The sequence below is a fragment of the Festucalex cinctus genome, chromosome 5 (assembly GCF_051991245.1).
Source record: "Festucalex cinctus isolate MCC-2025b chromosome 5, RoL_Fcin_1.0, whole genome shotgun sequence".
NCBI classification, from domain to species: Eukaryota; Metazoa; Chordata; class Actinopteri; order Syngnathiformes; family Syngnathidae; genus Festucalex; species Festucalex cinctus.
In genome coordinates, this window is record NC_135415.1 from 18,553,103 (window position 1) to 18,571,122 (window position 18,020).

The following is an 18,020-nucleotide window of genomic DNA, read 5'->3' on the forward strand; positions in this document are numbered from 1 at the left end:
TAGAGGGTCTTAAAGAATGGCACAAAAGCAGGACAGAGGAAAAGGAAATATGGCAAAGAACATTACCACCAGCCGGGTCATTAATGAGCATTGCTCATGCTGTCATGGCAACTATTATCGCCGTGATGTCGCTAATGGCATCAGAGACAGGGTATGAGAAATATGTGAAAATTATTGTCAGATTCAATTAGGATCCTTTCATCGGAACTCAGCTGGTCCTCCCTGAGGCTCCTCATTGATTAGCTATCAAACTCAAAGAAGAATGGAAACGGTGCAACTCAGACACCCCGTTGTGAGAGTCATCACCAGAAGAAGGCTGACCCTAGCCAGCAACCTTAATCAGCATCATTGCTGACATATTTCTATTACATGTAGTGCCAACGATCAAATTCACACATAATTCTTCTGACATTGCCCGACATGGCTTAGTCCTGCAGTGCAGACGTTTCACTACATATTTCAAATCAAGAATTCAGGAGATTTGCACAGTTAAGCTTTTTCATAGTTTTTTTTTTGTTTTTTTCCAACACAAACTCCCTGAACTCCACTTTGCAAGCGAGCCAAGCCGAAGAAAATGGGCTGCTGCGTCTTAATGAGAACCATCTTGTCCTGGTGGGCAGGTGAAAGGCAACAAGTGAAAGACAGCGTGGATGTTTGAGAGCAGCGCGCGGGTATAATCTGGATTGATGAGTCCCATTTGGTCAACATGTTTGTGCACTTTGGAATGCAAGAGGCTGTGGTGACGGGCCACATGAAGAAAGGCCGGCCGGGATGGCCGGATTCCTGTGGTCAGACAACGACAGAGCTTATTGCCCCTGTATAAGAACATTTAAAAGAAAGCCGCTGAAAACCTCCTTCGTGTTTGTTGGCCGACTTTCAGCAATAAAAGCATACGTGGAACCCAACCTCTGAACGTCTCGCAATTTTAACATAGGGGAATAAATTGTATGGTCTCATATTGAAATGTAAAATCTCATTATGTTTCTCAAGCGGAACATTGTCCGCAAATTTTGAACGAACGCATGTCAAAGGACAATTTCTTCTCTTCTGTATTGCTGGATCAGTTGCATATTTTGATTAATAACCCACAATGTCAAAATGAACCGCAGAATACGGCATAGCCAATGTCATCGTGCCAAAGTCAACCTTTTAAGTCGCAATATCTGCCCCAATCCCTTTGAATATCAAGTAACAACAGAAATAACAGGTTATCGTTTTCATGCCTTGAGGGAATTATGTACAATTTAGTTTTTATTTGTGCAGTAATACCGCATTGGTTATCACAGAGCATTAACAGAACAGACTGTATGTATAATGCCAGACTGAATCTTGCTGTATAGTAGGAGGCAAACCCGTTTAATCATCAACAACCTTGAGGAATTAAGGAATTGGTGTAAAAAACAAAAAGAAAAAACTTGGATTATTATTATTATTTTTTTTTTAAGGTATCAACATTTTATCTGTAATATAGCATTTCATTGCAAGTATACGTTTTGGAGACATTGGATTGGATGCGTCCAGTGCTGGCCTTATCTTCATTGTGTCCAAGGGATCACTGACCTCCACTGGAATTTGGTGGTTTATTATCTTTGGTTCTCTCATCCAGCCAAATTCTTATGCAATTGTCCAGTTTTTCTGGGTGGTGCTCAGTGCAGCACAGGCTGCGGACACAGTGGTTCTCGCGTGGTGTAAATATCTTGACCAAGGTCAAGCAAGAGATGAAAAACCAAATGGCTGACGTTCTTCAGATGTAACTATATGGAACTAAAGCAATGTTTTCTTAAACAATAAAACCATTACAACACAACATATGAACATTTTTGTAATATAATAAATTGTTTTTATTTCCTAAATTGATTGATTAAAAAAAAAAAAAAAAACGCTCTTCTGTAGTGTAATTTTGGTTCGGACCGCATATATCAAAGTCAAAACTCAGTTATTGTGAAAACAAACAAATACAAATATTGATCGATTATAAATATTTCATACTCTATATTAATTTAATTTCAAGCACACCCTCCTGGCTAACATACACCGAAATGGAAAATACATTTCTGCTTCGGTTTAGCGAGTGTATGGAGTCTTTTTTTCCTGCAATTTTACTGTTCAAAGTTGGATGTTCTCCGCTTTAACACGGTTCCAGTCAGTCTTTGGGGTGAAAAAGTATAATCACCCAGGCACTTAAATTGCGGTGTTAAACGCGCTCGCCGTTTCACTCTTAGGTGAGATTAGCATTTAGCATGGCTTTGCTCTCCATCTCTTTGTGAGTATGACACTTGTCATAGCTTATTTGCCGCCACCCAGACGATAATTACTTATTTAGGAGTGACTCCAGAACTTACTTAGGTACACTTGTAGCTGTTGCTAGCTAACTGCATGAGAAGCAGAGCGCTTCCCTCCCTCGACCTCAAACATAAACCCCACAAAGCTTTTTATGCCCATCTTGGTGTTACTTCTTCTTCTTTTCCTTCCTTTGACGGTTGTCTCGTGTTTGATTGTCAGTTCTGCTATTCATTGTGGTCAACTGTATTGCAAAATGCAAATTTTGACCTGCAAACTGCGATGCAAAACTACTTATTTTGAGAGCCTTGCTAATTGGTTAGATCAACTTACAAATTAAGTAAATAGTTATTCCTTCACGCACATCATCAAACATAAATACATACATAAGAACTGAATAAACTATCTAGTCAAGATTAATAAGTAGGTGAAGAGCATCCAACACTTAAATGTTATGATCCAATTCTGCAATTGTGATCTGTGGCCCAGTGCTTTGGAAACTTTCAGACTTGATGGTGTTTGCTCATGGCCTATTAATAAGTTCTTCTTTGAATAACAGTGTGTGTCCAGAGCAGACAGCTTATGTCAGTGATGAGAGGGAGACTGAGAGGGGAAAGTCGACTGGACCAGTGAGGCAGGCCACACAACTATTATTATTTGCTGAGTGAGAGTATACTCGGTGCACTTGTTTAGGGAGACAGACACCCTTTTTTTGTGGGGGTGGAGGGGGGGAGGATGCTGCCACCAACATCCAGCCGGTTGTCAATCTGAACTCATTAAATGCTGCTAGGCCTCGGGTCCAAGGTTTCAAACGGATGACACACTTGCCCATTGTCATTTCTTAGACACATTTAATTTGGTAGAGTTGAGGTGGTATGAGGTTTATGCAGTGGCTAGAAAAGCATTCCTGGCTCGAGTTAAAGCCAATGTTTACCCTGGTTATATGAGTTTTGTTTTCAAGAGTATAGCCCCCCATGTCACGTAAATAAGAAAGTCACTGCTGGCAAAAGAAAGTAGAGTTGCAAAGTCCGGTGTTTCAATTCTATGTTGCCGTATTATATAGAAAGAACGGTAATATTTCAAGAAAAAAAAAGTCACAAATTTATTAGAAAAAACTTGCAGATTTGTGCCATTAATATTTGCGAGAGGATGGATGAAGCAGTGCAAAACTTAAATCCACTCTGTATTCATAACAATATTAAAGAAATTTACATATGCAAAAATGTGTCACACTGACAGCTACGTTGCATCTGCCCGGTTTGTTGTAGCTCCTGGTGGTCAAAAGCCAGCACCTCGTCCAGATTATTGTGATTTATTTTTTTTTCTCCCAAAAAAAGTTTCTTGTAGTAAATGCTTAATATCTGCTAAAGCAATGAATTACTATCTCTTTATTTGAAAACCTGACCGAAAAGCATAATTTTAGGAGTTCTTCCGCCATAGGCAAATTGCACACTTGGAAATTGTGACTTGGTCCCAACATCCGAGTAGGCTACATGTATTTCTCACAAGTTTCTTGAGTTTTTGCTCGCTAATGTGAGTTTATTTCTTGTAAATTTGTGATTTTTTTTTTTCCTCACAAATTTGCCACTTTTAATATCACAAATCTGACACTTTTTCATGTAAATTTGTGAGCTTTTTCTCTGAGTATTCGCCCCTCTAAAAAAATATTTGTACTTGGCCCTAATACGCCGTCGTACAATTCAGATTTGAATAAGGTGTTTTATAAGCGATTGTTTCTCAATTGGAATGTTGTTTGTTTGATTGTAGGCTTTACCAGGTCACTCAAAGTGTTGATGTTAAACGACTGGTGGTGCTACTCTACATGCATTGTATTGTATGTATTGACAATGTATATTGTTCTTTACTTTATATGCTTTGTTGTTTCCTGTTCCTAAGTTTACACTTTTGATCAATATTTATAGTATAAATAATAATCTACGCAAGTTGTTTTTTTTTGTGTTAGGATGCTTTCACATCTTATAGTTCAATTTTTTGAATTAGTTATTTGTTTGTGAACTTGATATGCTTCGACTCTGCCATGTGATCACTTCATGTATGGAAAGAATGAACTCTTCCACTCTGTGTGTGCCAACCGTCCAGGCTTGCATTCCAGCAAGCCCCTCCAAACACCGAGGCCCAGGACAGATGCAACCATAAAAACAGCCTGGTTATGCACAAGTCATGGTAGAAGAATTCAAACCATCACAATTGCTTACCCCAGTGCTTCCTCTATCTAACAGCGGCAAGATGCACATTCCCAAAGTGGTCTGTGTGAGTGGTCCCTCTGTGGTGTTTAAGGCTTGGATCTGTTACGACCGCTTTGTGGGCATTTCGAAGCAAAATGTTACTAAAATACAACTCCATTGATTTGGCTGCACTGTAGTTAAGCCTAAAAAACAAGTGTTTTTTGTTTGTTTTTTTCACATCAAGGCAGTGACTAATCAGAGGCCAGAACAGCAAGCAACATGAAATCCACCACGTACGGTGATCTTATTGCATTGGAGACTGAGATTGATTTCAGTTCGCACAAACTTACAGGCTTATTGCACAGAAGCTCAGAAGTCGCCATGTATGGCTGTGTACGTCTTCTTGCGTCACTTCAGCTCTCCGCACACTAACAATAGACCACACCTGTCGGTCATTACTGCAGACACCAGACACCACGTAGACACCAGGCTGACTCCTAGAAAGCCCACGGGGGGGCTGCATGGCCGCTCAGAGAAATATGCACCCTGCTATGATCAAAAGAATTGTATCTTCTTAAATAAAATCACTGACACAAATTGACCAATGGCCTTGATTTGTTTCTGTTTCTGTTGTTTTTTGTTGTTACTTAATTCCGTTTGTGTTTGTATGTGATTGTTCAAAAAGCTATGGGTAGAGTACCAATCCTAAAAGGGAGGACTGGGTTAACATGAATTAGGGTTCAAAGCAAGCATGCACCGTCCATCCATCCATCCATCCATCCATCCATCCATCCATCCATCCATATATAATCACCTAGTTATCATCATCCATCCATCTGTCTTTAATCACCTATTTATCCATCCATCCATCCATCCATCCATCTATCCATCCATCCATCCATAATCACCTAGTTATCATCATCCATCCATCTGTCTTTAATCACCTATTTCATCCATCCATCCATCCATCCATCCATCCATCCATCCATCCATAATCACCTAGTTATCATCATCCATCCATCTGTCTTTAATCACCTATTTTTCCATCCATCCATCCATCCATCCATCCATCCATTTTCTTGACCGCTTACTCCTCACAAGGGTCGCGGGGGGTGCTGGAGCCTATCCCAGCTGGCTTCGGGCAGAAGCCGGGGTACACCCTGAACTGGTCGCCAGCCAATCACAGGGCACACAGAGACAAACAACCATCCACACTCACAATCATACCTAGGGACATGTATCATCTTGTATTTAATTTAAAATTATACCCATTATTGAAATGTTTTGTACTTGTTATAATCCCTCAAGAGGAAATTAAACTTATACTTTGCTTTATATTATATATACTGTATATTTGCTCTTTGTACAGTGCCCATATTGCAGATGAGCTATTTCCCATTTTTACATTTGTCTGCAGCAGGACTCGAACCATGGCCCTGCACCTCCAGAACCCAAGTCCTTACGGATAGATGACTCCCCACTCCCCCCATGGTATATGGTACGTAATATCATCAATCCAACCAAAACTGGAACCTATTTAACGGGTTGTAATTTGATGTAATGTACCACAATCATATTAGACGGAAACTGCGAAGCAAAACATTCCATCTTAACTTTTTTTATTCTCTTGTCTTAAGATCTAATATTAGATTCCCAAGTGCCACCCACAAAGTTAAGAAATGGGAAGTGGACTGGGAAAGCCCCATGTTTGACAAACGAATCCGTGGAGTGTATTGAATTCAAACCAAAACAAACAAGAAATACAGCAATTTTTTGGGGATATAGACGGTATCATGAACATAATAAGAAGGAACAATTATACATCACTATAGTCAATTTAAAAAAAAAGAAAAAAAAAGAAAAAGAAAAAGGTACTTAGACCAAGTATGTATGTCAGCCTCACGACTTCAAAGATGATAATCAACTTGCCTGTCGGTTTATCTCCTCATTTGTGGAAGCCGTCAAAGCACTTGCTAACCTATGACTTGTGGGTAATCGTCATAGCAGGTGACAGGTGTCTCTTCCAACCAACTTTGATGTCATGAACAGCTGTCACACTTAAGAAGCAAATCCACACAACCGAGCATCATGATGCAACCTTAAGATAAACTTACCTCTTACAACTATTTTTTTAAGTCGGAAGCTTGCTTCCAAAAATCTTGTATTCCTTAATTTCTGGCAAGAGTAAAGACACATTTATGAACAGGCTGGGAATGTGAGTAGTCAACTAAAATCACAGAGACATTAAAAATTGCTTGATTGCCTATGAACATTTGCCAGCTTAGTGCTCACAATTAATTTACAGTCCATCCACTTACAAAGCCGAAGCTCGTCTTCTTTTGTCATCCACAGAAATCAATTTAGCAACCACAGAATGGCCTCTCTGGCCCACTCATTATCCGAGAACATGGTGTTGCATTTGCGATTCTCGTGTAATCAAAATTGTCATTGATGTGCGCTCCCATCCCTCTGGCAAGGCAATTCATGAAACATTGAGGTAATCACAATAACTGTGTAGTGACAGAATATGTTGATTATGTGATTAAGTGTGCATGTAATTGGTATTATTGTTATTTTTAGCTAGAAGTTAATTGCTAATGGAGATCCTAGTAATTGGATCACCCAATGGCAACACTGCAAATCTATTAGCTCCTAATAATTGTTGCAAAGTGAGAACCGAAGAGTGGGAGGAAGGTGTTTATTGGGGGATAAACAGATGTCTATGCATGGTAGAGGGGATACATACATTTCATTTCTTACAAGTTTCAAATTGTCAAATAGCCAATATATTTACAAGTGCTTTTATACCGTTTTTGTTAGCCTTATATACTGTCAACGTCTAATGAAAAACAATGAAATCACTCAAAAACATCTAAGTACTAATTCATAACAACAACAAAACATTAATATTTAGATATAAATAAATAACTTGTTAAATATGAACGGCATGTTTTTTTTGTTTTTTTTTGACTGTGCCAATATGACAATTTGCGAGGCCAATTGAGAGTTGGTGGGGTGTGTAAAGAACAGGACATTTGGGAAGAGAACATTCATTTCTGCTTGTTTCAGGTGATGGAAAGATGAAAAACACTCAAATTTATATTGAGGTTGGGCTTATATTTTAACAAGCGTTCCCAATCTGTGTGTAAAGGAGGCTCGACAGACAAAACTGAGCCTGCGATGTGTCATTTGACAGGAGACTTCTAATGCTATCAGATGGAGGCGTCAGAGTGATCAGTCTCTCACATGCACAAGCAAGCGAGCAGCACGCTGCTTCTCTGTCTTTCCCCGTGTCTCCTTCCCAAAGACGGGACCAGCCGCTTGCTGATAGAACAGGCCCATTAGGATCCTGCTATCTCCTTCCTCAGCGGAAAGATTGAAAGACTGCGATATCTGCGCTCCGATCCCTATAGTCCTGGGAAAATCACTCCCTATCAGTCATTGGATCCCTTACTTGAGACAGCAGAGAGAGTGGGAAAAGCACAGAAAAGGGACATTGAAAGGCAGGTTGGACACCTATGAGCGTTAAAAAGAGAGAGACCAGAGAAGAAGAGCAAGGGGAGCTGTCAAAGAGGAAGAAAACTTATATAGAGGGATTAAAAAGGAAGGAAGACGTGTGCAGGTCTTCGCTGTTTACCACAAGCAGTTGGAGAGATGAAGAGCGGCACTCAAACCTTTCTGAAGTCTGACAGAGAGGAGTCCCACTCTCCAACCCAAAGTGTCAAGAATTTTTGGTTTTCACACTGCCAGTTAATCTGTTGTCAGATCAGATTCTGCTTTGTTCGGGAGTAATCACTTGCTTTAGGGCTGTGCAATTAATCAAAATTCAATTACAATTTCAATTACTACACTCCACAATTACAAAATCAGCATAATTGTAAAAAATAAGATCATTAATACAAATTTTTGAGTTGTTTAAAGTTATACATTTGCACCTATTTAAAACTAATTTAATAAATTTAGTTTCATCCGAAAGGATCTTGCATAATTACAGTGTTTCAAAGAATTGTATTTGTCTTCATATTTTTTACGTATAAAAAAAATTCTCGTTTTGTACCAAAAAATAAATGATCGTCCTACTGCACGGTGCACATGCTGCGCTCCAACTTTAAATTTTTGCCAAATAAATAAATAAATAAATAGATAAATAAATCATATTATAAATTCTGTTTGGTCCTAAAATAACTTACATAATTATAGTGTTTCTATTTTTTTTAATTGGTCTTAATATTTTTTAAATGCTTAAACATTTTCTTATTTTGTACCAACAAATACATAATCATTTGGATAATCGTGATTTTAATTATTGGCAAAATAATTGTGATTATTTTTTTTTTTCCATAACCGAGCAGCCCAAACTTGGTTTTTAATGCTTACTGGGGAAAAGTAGAAACTAAGACTGCGGTCTGGTTTGGCCGTCACTGCGTTGAGGACAAGGGGAGCAGGGTAACAAAAGCATGCCCTTGTATGGGTACACTTAGAGTGGCATGGCCCGGGCCAGGTCAATGGTGCTAAGTTCTCCTATCAGTGGGGACACAGTGGCTGCCAGATCCAGAGCACTTAGTGGGTGAGCTTTGGAGTAGCAGCTAGGATAAAACCTTGTTTGAGTGCTGGCCTGTGTTGCACAAAGTCTTGTCAAGCGTGTATAATGTTGTGTTGTTTAATGTGTATATGTTCTTTCTGGATGTAATGGTATTAGCACAATTTGAAGTTCATGTGAGTCACATTCATGTCATCAAGATGTTTCAGCGGGAGCAAATCACTGACAGAGTTGTGGAGGAAGTGCCTGTCTGGCATCTGATTGAGGGGAATGAGTCATGCACTTTGAAGTCGAAGCTTGCCTTGGCCTAGTCGACTAAGTCGCTGTGGCCGTTACTAGGTTTTGGGAAATGCCTTGTGGCTGTGACTATTCGGTGTTTCTTATTTATACAGCGGAGCAATGCCATATAAAACACATAGAGAGGCAAACACGCCATTGTGCAATTTTTCTCAATTGATTGAAGAGCATTGGTGGGGTACATGGTGTTATGTTCTGGGGTTGGATTCCAAAACACAGACACAAATAACACTTTATTCGCATAACATCAAGAGGCGTGGAACAAACTTGACTTGACCAGAAACAACGGGAAGGCATCATGGATCCAGAGGCATGGAACAAGGCGAGCAGAGGAGCAGGTGGCCACATGGACAGAGGAACGCATTAATAATTCGGCACCAACACACTTCTCTGTCAGACTTATACAGTAAAAGAATGGATCTGATTGGCTGCGGCCAGACATGGCTAACAGGACTGACATGGAATTATCTGATTGGCTGTTGACCAAAGAGATTAAAGATTCCTGACATCACATAGCTACTGACTTCACATAGCGTTGAAACTAGTTGCTGGCCCCAAACAAAACCCTTGCCCCAAACAACACACAGTCATGACACATGGTCACTGATTTTGATTGAGAGGGCCTGACTGAGCTTTGTCTGTGGGATGGATGTTTTGGTTCTGTGGATGGGAGGCTAAAACCTCTCAAACAAAAAGCCAGATTGCATAGAAAGAGAATGGAATTTGAAACACACCATGTGGATGTGGCCGGCTGTTTTGGCTCGATAAAATTTGTGTGATATCAAACTTTGGGTTCCCACAGGTTCATCTGCCTTCTCAAGTTAATGGTCTCAATGCCAAGGCATTACATGTTACTTGCCTCTGCAAAAAAAAAAAAAATGCAATGAGCTGAGAGTTCACCAAGATTGAGACTCTATTCCCAGCGGTATAGCTACCTTCCACCTTACGGGTCCATGGGTTTGTGGTGTTGTGACTTCAGGAGGCCTCCTAAACTGCACAGGGAGCTGATGAAGCTTTCCTGTGAGGCCATGTAATGTTTGAAGCCAGCAGCTAATGCTTTATGTCCCAGAGTCAAGCCAGCCAGAGTAGCAGTTCCACAGTACGGTAGATTTCTATTAATTAAACCATAATTGGGTTTTATATATTTATTTGGAAGACACTGCCAATGAGAGGAGTAAGATTAGGCAGAGATTTGCATGTAAAATGTACGAGCTTCATTACACTACCTTGGCAAAGACAGAATAATTCGCCTGCCTGCAGGGCACACAGATGGCTCTGTATGTTTGCTAATTTGCTCTCCTTTCAAGGTCATTAGTTCTGTTTGGGAAATAATCGAAAAGTTTATTTGAGGTACAGAACTCTCTAAATGTTTCTATTGTGACAGTTCCTTTGTAGTGGGGCGGGAGATGTAGAGCAAACTTCAACATCGACGACAAAACTACAGGGCAATTCATAGAAAGCTTGGCTGAAATACTGAGCCAGACCAACAAAATAATGGAAATAAATGCAATTTTAGTTGAGTTTGGTCTGACAGCTGTTTTTTTTTCTTTTTTTCAAGAGAGAGCTCAGAATTGTTCATTCGGCAGTCTTACCGATTCAACATCCTATCATCATTGCTCTCTTTTTTGTTGTTGTTGTTGTTGTGTGTGCGCATATGTGTGCGTGCATGCGTGTGTGCGTCCGTGTAAATTCATGCAAATTTGTCCTCATTAGTTCACCTAAAACCTAAATAAAAATCCCATTACCCTTCACCGTAACCGGATATTTCAGAGTCTCGCCAGTCGTGAAGTTCAGAAAGTCAGGAGACCAGAGGAAAGGTCAAAGAAAAGAAAGATAAATCAAAGTGAAATCCAGCACCAACTAAACCTCCTGCCATCCACATGGTTACAAAACCAGTCTTACGCCAACTCCAGAAACCTCTAAATTACAACAAATTAAGGAGATCTCAAAGAGACCAGAGGAAAAACTAAAGAGAGGAAGGAGGGAAGGATAGATGAAGCAGAGTGAGGTCCACTGACATCAGCACGCGCTGGTTCAACGAGCAGTGGGAGGGAGAGGCGAATTCTGTTTGAATTTCAGTAGATGCTGGTGTGATGGATCTGGCATGCATAAGGACTGACAGCTGTTTTTAAAGGGACAGTGTGTATTATTTAGCATCTAGTGGTGAACTAATAATTCAGTCACTATTCATTTCAATTTCAATCTAGTAATTGCTAATTATATTACATAGGTTGCGTCACACCTTACAGGAGGCTGACATTAATCACCGCCATTTTTCTGCTACAGATACCTGAAGGAGAAGAACTTTGTGAACGTAGTTAGCCTTTGTTCAGCCTGCAAGATCCAGTATCCAAACATTTTCTCCAACCTCATTACTCAGCAATGGTGACTGAATCAATTTTTCAAAGTGCAATATTCACCATTTTCTCTTCCCTCTGCTGACGGGCCCTGTTTAGTTTTCTTGTGCAGGAAATGAGTTTTGACATAATGGATTTTTGCCCGGCATTACATAAACATTGACAGTGCGGGCACAGTGCTCAGTGTAGGGTTCGAAGGCTTTGTTTGACTCAGTGGCCCCACCTGTCACTCACTCTAGATGGTAAATAATATCTAAAATTGCACGTTAGTCAATATATTTTGAGGAAAATATTTGCTTGTCAGGGAGCGCTAGAAACCTTGCCACAATTTGTATTTTTCATTCATAGCTGTTAATGCCAAAGTTTGTATTAGAAACATATGCGCTTAAAGTGAGTGGCTGGAACATGAACGAGTGGTTGTAAGACACACGGGTTCTGCTACCCACTAGTGTGAATTGATCATTCAGCTCCCCTTTCCAATACGTCTCTTCATATGATGAAAGAATGCATGAGATAAAACAGTAAAACAAAGATCAAAGCCGTGTCAGCAACTTGTGCTGTTTGAGCGAAAACGTGCGTATGCGGTTCTGCCTCGGTCACGTCTTGCCAGGGGAATTGATTTAAAAACCCAAGAACACAATAGGATTTATTAACTAGAGAATAAGAGAGAAAGCCAGGGCCATATATCTTTTGAGAATATGTGCTACTGTAAGTGTGATAATTCCAAATCAGCGTGTCAAATTGTCCGTCTTCTGAGATAGGCGATTGGGCTGCGTCTCGTAGCCCTATGTTTCATTTAATAATGAAATAGCCCAGTGAAAAAGTTTAATCAGGCTCACTATTATTTGGGGATATGGAGCGAGACAGTCTTGCATAGTAGACATAGAATAAAAAGAATCACTTTTATGACTATCTAACTGCAATTAGTTTAACCCTTTTATCTGCCGCCATTTGTAACGCTATTTGGACCATTTCACAGAGCCTGGAAATAAAAGTGAAATTGATACAGCACGGGAGATACCATCAGCCCAGGGGGATTGGTCGTCTGGTGGGGGGGGGGCTGCTTATTTCACAGTCTGTAGCTTAAATCCAGTTTGCAGCAAGCCATGTCACTCATTCATGTACAGAATATAAGTGTCACCTCTGTGCTGTTTTGTCATGTACGACAACCCCGCAAGTATTCGCCGAATAATTCTGTCATTTCGTGCTTGAATCTGTCAAAAGCGACCAGTGGCAGACAGCTCTTTATTTAAAAAAAAACAAAAAATAAATAAATACATAAATAAAATACTAATGTAAGACTCAGGAGATGGGAATTAAAATATTCTCTTTCCATATAGTAATAATAATAATAAAAAGGGGGAAAAAAATCAGAGAAAGACACATTAGCATACAGTGCAAGAAGAAAATCTTTAATGAAGGTATCAGAAGGATCTTATTGTCTGGGGATTAACTTTCTTTTCTTAAAAACCATTATTCAACATTGGCTAATGAACATTGTATTTATTTGTGTTGTTTTTGTCTTGTCTTCATTTTAATTGGCATTTTTTTTTTCACAGTTCATTTTTTTTCCCAAAAATAGGGCACTGCAATTACTTAAATTATTTTGCTGTTTAATAATAGTGACTGTTTAAATGGTGAAATGTAACAGTCAAGAATTATTACATGGGGGAAAAAAAATCACCTTGCTTTGCTATTAATCAATGTCTATGTGATGTCTTTAATATCATATAAACAAATAGATGTAATATCAAGGTTTATGTCAAATATGATTAACACCCGCCAAGAAGTAGACAAACCATAACAATGAGAATACAGAGTTCCAAAAGTCACAATACACTTCTTTCTTTTTTGATATTTGGTTTCAGGTCTCATTTGGACAAATTGAGGGGCCAATTAAATGGTTGTCAGAATTTGATTCTGCCAAATATCAGAATCAGCATCAGGTTAAAAAATAAAAATCCATATCGAGTAGTAGGTTAGTAGTTATTATTCTGTTATAATTACCAGTTAATGGTATTAATTTCTATGAAGATGCTGATCATGTTATAATGATATCTCATAATAATTAGGAAACACTTTTTTTTTCTATAACTACCTGCCAGTGTTTGCCTTTTCTATGATCACTCCACCATCATTCCTGGGAAATCACAATTGTCCCATTACTCGTGAGCTATTTTTAGAACAGTCTTTATGGGCTGCGGCTTTGGTGCCCCTGATCTGTCTCAAAGCACGATCACGAACCATGCAAAGGTAGACGATGTCTGACTGAAAAAAGTTGAAACAGAAAATGAAACAGAAAATGTAGATAGACTTTTTGGACACACTGTACAGTACATCTTTGGTTGACTTGAGTCGTTAAATATGACAAAGATGATCAATTTGCTGTGATACAAACAATTATTTAGTTATTGTACGCACTTTTTTAAAGTGCACTTTTTTGTCAACTTAAATTTTGGGGGAAAAAAATCGTATCTATTTTGTCTCGTGTGCACCTAATAGCAAGTAAGTTGCAGCCAAAGCAAAAATGTGACCATCTTTAATTTTCCCGAGCTGGCAGATGAAACCGAAGGTGTGAGATCGAATGTCCGGGGATGTAACACAAATGACAAGATTTGAAAGTCTTTCACCAACTAAGGAGAATGTGTGGTGATTGCTGGCAGAGAAAATGAGCCCGGCACAGTGCCACATGGCCCAAGACAGTGAGCCAAATGTTGGCTGCCTTCACACACATTGGCTGCCTTCCAGTCCACATTCACAACTTATTATATAGTGCCTCCTACAATGTCATCAAAAAAAAAAAAAGTCAATCTGAATTTTGAGAAGTGATTTGTGAAATTGTCCTTAAATTGCAGTTAATTTTCAGAGGCTTAAATGGACAAACCACGTGCAAAAGCACACATGTGACAAAGTGGAAGCAAAAACAATAAAAGGACTGCAAAAATAACTTACTCCTTGAAAGTGGCTGCTCGCAGTTTAGATGTCAATGTCTATGGTGGTGTCACGGAAAGGTTCCTGTTTTTATTGGACCGTACACAGTACTGCTTGTGTGGAAAACTAGTCTTTATTATACATAGTGTGGATCCAATCTTTAACTTATTTTCAGTTTTTGTTTTTTTGCTCAGAATGTTGGACTTTTGTGTTGAAAGATTCCCCATTTCACAGTCGAGAGAGAAACCTCCACTTTTGGGATAAAAATATCGGGAAAACTGATGAGCAATCTAGAATTGGTCATCTGCTACACAAATTATTCAAGTGACAGCCTTACTTTTGAATTTTGAAACATTTACATTTTTCTTCCCCCCCCCCCCCCCCACTGTTGATGCTAAGCTGTTGTTGAATGCAGCTGGTTGTTTTGTGATTTAGTTTACGGGATTATGCAAATAATACACAATAATAAACCACCAATTTACCCAGCCCAACTAAAATAAAAAAAAAATAAAAAAATAAAAAGTAATTTAGAGCCAGTCCTTTATGCAGCCTCATCGTTGCGGCGTGAAAAAGCCCAGTGATGACCAGGTGGGATATTATCCCCACATTCCAACATGTGGTTAAGTGTAGGGGTGTGCCAAATAATCGATTCATAAAAGAATCGAGATTCTCATTTATTAATCGAATCGAATCGATATTAATATCCAAAAATCGACATAATTTAAATTAGAAATGAAGAAGAAGGGGAAAAGGCAGTTGTAGCCCACATGCTGTTTTTGTGGAAAAAGGCACTTAGAATAAAAAATTAATAATTGAATCGTAGACCCAAAAATCGTAATCGAATCGAATCGTGAAACAGTCAAAGATTCCCAACCCAAGTTAAGTGTAGGCAAAGTAGCATCCATTTTTCCAGGTTGTTGTAGTGGTATTTGATTGACAGGTGACTGATGAGCCGGGTGTGGTTTCAACGTATGCACCGGATTTCTCATGGTTTTGAAGCCTCAATTTGTTTACAATAGTTTTTTTATTTTTTGAATCATTCAAATTCAGCAGAGTTGTCAAAACTCTTCTCCGTGGCGTGTCAAATTTGGACGATATGTTCATTTTCACGTCACACACAAATGAAAACTTTCACTTTCGTACATATAAGAATTTGAATGAAATGATTTGTTCTTTGCCAGGAGTCCTTTGTTGATATGCACCGCGCCGCAATCTTGACGGACGTGTTTGTTTTCTAATAATTTCACTTTCAGACATTTTTTGTATTATGCTGAAATACTATAGAAACGTATAGCAGAACAAATATCGCATAGGTCATATATAGCCTACAGTTGCGACGTAATTACTGCACTCATTAACGCCTTTGAGACCGGCAGAAAAGTCAGCCAAAGAATCTTGGTCATCTTTTTTTTCCACTTTGGACTACAGCGGAAAACAATTTCTCTGCTGACTGAGAGCTTTGCCGTTCAGACAACAATAAGAATTGGATTGAGTAAGACAGACACAAGTGAAAACGTCTCTAATCCAAACAAACTCTTTGGTTTTGCCAAGCCGCACAGAGTGAAAATGGAAGAATGGTTTTGCCCAGCAAACTCGACACTCCGCGTATTAAACCACATCTGTCTATTGAAATAATTCAATTTCTCAATCCAGATAGGAGTTCTCTCTATGCGTGGCTGCAAAATAGAGATGACAAATCAAATAATTTTTTTGCTTTTGGGAAATCCCTGGGACTTCTTTGTCATAGCGGAAAATAAAGTGATTTTGTCTTGTCTGAAGTCAAACATTAACAACTGAACAAGACTAAAGACAAAAAAATGTTCTCAGGGAACATTTTGTGTAAGCTAAGTCCCAAGTAAGTGTTTTTATTGTCTTATGTTGTAAGTTACAAGCAATATTCACACACTTTCAAGGACTGGAGTTGAACAGTACCGACCAGCACAAAATGCACACCAAGTCAGACGTGCATGTTTATAGTTGTACGGCCTTAGCGAGGTCTTTTTAAATTGTCATTTTAGCTTTGAGGGTACTTTTTACTTTATTTTTTAGTTACAGTATTTTTTTTTTTTTTTTTAAACAGTGCAGTGGATATAAAATGTCTACACCATTATTCAAATGGCAAGTTTTTATGGTATTTTATTGGGGAAGAAAAAATAAGCATTTCACTGTTTCCACTATTTCAATATCACTTCTGCTTTAATATTATATTTTGTGTCAAGTGTCATTAGCACATAGTTATTGATGTCACATTTTGATGACAAAGTTAACTTCCGCTGCTCTAATTCCTCCCAGTTCTTACGTCCTGTTGTTTTGATTATTTCAAGACTAGCAGCAATCGTAATAGCGCGAGCTAGCAAGGCTAATTGCTAGTCTCATCCACAACCATCTTGTTTCTGTACTCTCATTTCAGGGCAGACATAAAGACTGTGTCACCTTTTTGACTGACTTATCACCTACATGAATGTTGATTTGAAAATCACACACAACCTCTGACCCACCCCATTCAAAAATGAATAAAAATGCACCCCCCACATCTAAAAATACAAAAAAAAAAAGAAAAAAAAGTCTCATTCAATGTCACTTAAATGAAACGCATAACCCTCAAGCTTCCGCCAAACTATATTTAAATTCCCTATTAATGGGCCACATTCATTTTGCAAACCTGTAAACTTGCTGTTTAATCCCATTAAATCCAATGGAAAGCTTCCAACTTTTCCCGCAATTTTGCAAGCCCAATGTGTTTTGTGTATGTGCATGTTTTCACAAGCCATGTTTGCAACCATCCTACCTTTTAATGGCTTGTGTGTGAGATAGGCCAGGCTGTGCGGCTCTGACAGTGAAAAGAGGATAACAGGGAGATGAGGAGGAGAGAGCGAAAGAGGGGATGGGGAAGGGAGGGGGGGTACTTAGACAGTCATTAGCCACCAGACGCTATCAGGAGTGTGTCAATAGAGTCATGTTAGTGGGGTGTTAAAGCATTGACCAAGATACACTGAGAGAGGCAGAGAGGGGAACGTAGCGAGAACGCCCCCCCACCCACACCACCACCACCACCATGGCAACACCTGTCACACCTTGAGATAATCATCCATCATGCCTCGCCGCTGACTGGAGGGGTGTGTGGTCCTTTTTAATGGCTGCCATTGACACAATTCGTCCTCCCCGCCACCCACAGCCTGTCACCAAATTGCTGCTGTTGCGGCAGGCCTGCATTTTATTGCACCTGCGCGGGAGACGAGATGTGTGCGTCCCTGCCTCTGACAAGTTTTCCCTGGAACAGGTGTGATAGTATGCAAAGAAAGCGGTATTTTCTTTCGTCAAAACTACTGGGAGAAGCCACTTGAAGCGTTGACGTTGGGTGACAAAAGTATTCTAATTCGTGTCATTCAATATTTGTGATATTTGCTGATAAATAGAAAAATAACGCGT

At 39.3% G+C, this 18,020-nt stretch overlaps 1 protein-coding gene across 1 annotated transcript in view; it reads left to right on the plus strand.

The window, feature by feature from the left end:
* Positions 1–18,020, plus strand: part of mef2cb (myocyte enhancer factor 2cb) — a 262,080-nt gene that overhangs the window by 105,018 nt on the left and 139,042 nt on the right. Inside the window, exon 4 of the mRNA XM_077522053.1 lies at positions 5,887–5,964. The gene's annotated coding sequence lies outside the window, so the exon portion shown is untranslated. The remainder of the gene's footprint in view (positions 1–5,886; positions 5,965–18,020) is intronic.